We start from the raw sequence: 695 nt of genomic DNA, 5'->3' as shown, positions 1-695 counted from the left end.
TCGGAGAGCCCTGTCCCAGTAGGGGTCCCCTCACAGCAGCACACACAGCTGAGAGCCCTCCCAGTACGGAGCGGTCCCACACCAGTCTGAGGGCTCCACTCCCAGTAAGGAGCAGTCCCACACCAGTTTGAAGGCGTCTGTCCCAGTAAGGACTAGTCCCACCCGTCTCAGTTCAGCCCAGCATCACCGCCAGGACCTCTCAATTTTTTGGGAAAAATCCCCCCCTCCAGCCTTTCCTTCCTCTCCCGCTCCCGGGCCCATTTTCCTTCAATAAATTCGCTCCCGTGGGATTTTTTTCCGACGGGAAAACCGATGGAAAATTAAATTCCTCCCTCTCCCCATCATCAAAACCCAAACCATCAAAATAAAATTCACGGAAAAACATTAAACTATTTGTGAGCTCCAGAGGCACCTCCTGCCCGGCCGCGGGAGCTGTATCCCAAGGAAATTTTATGGATCATTTCTCCTCTCCTTCCCAGGAGCGAAATTCCAGGCGGGGAGGAGAATTCCCGGCTCTCTTTCCTTCCCCCGGCTCCTTCCTGCGCCTTCCCGGGGGTTGTGGCATCCCGGGAAAAGGAGGATGGAGAGGGATTGGGAAAGGGAGAATCCCTGCCAATCCCTTGGGATGAGCTCAACCCTGCAGAGAATTCCCACAGCAGGGAGAGAACCCAAAATTCCCCCGCAGCCTCCACTCG

The sequence above is a fragment of the Corvus brachyrhynchos genome, unplaced genomic scaffold (genome assembly GCF_000691975.1).
Source record: "Corvus brachyrhynchos isolate BGI_N302 unplaced genomic scaffold, ASM69197v1 scaffold318, whole genome shotgun sequence".
NCBI lineage: Eukaryota > Metazoa > Chordata > Aves > Passeriformes > Corvidae > Corvus > Corvus brachyrhynchos.
Note: the sequence above shows the minus strand (reverse complement) of the source record.